Here is a 209-nt window from a genome sequence, read left to right as displayed (position 1 = left end):
CACTCACTGGAGAAGACCCTGATGCTGGGAAAGATTGAAGGTCAAAGAAGACGGGGACGGCAAAGGATGAGATGGTTAGACAGTGTCACTGATGCAACGAACATGAAATTGAGCCAACTTCAGAGGACAGCAGAAGACAGGAGGGCCTGGCGGGAGCTGGTCCATGGGGTCGCGAAGAGTCGGACTCGACTGTGCGACTGAACAACAAC

This window comes from Gekko japonicus, unplaced genomic scaffold (assembly GCF_001447785.1).
Source record: "Gekko japonicus isolate JY-2015 unplaced genomic scaffold, Gekko_japonicus_V1.1 scaffold3606, whole genome shotgun sequence".
In the NCBI taxonomy this organism is placed as follows: Eukaryota; Metazoa; Chordata; class Lepidosauria; order Squamata; family Gekkonidae; genus Gekko; species Gekko japonicus.
Note: the sequence above shows the minus strand (reverse complement) of the source record.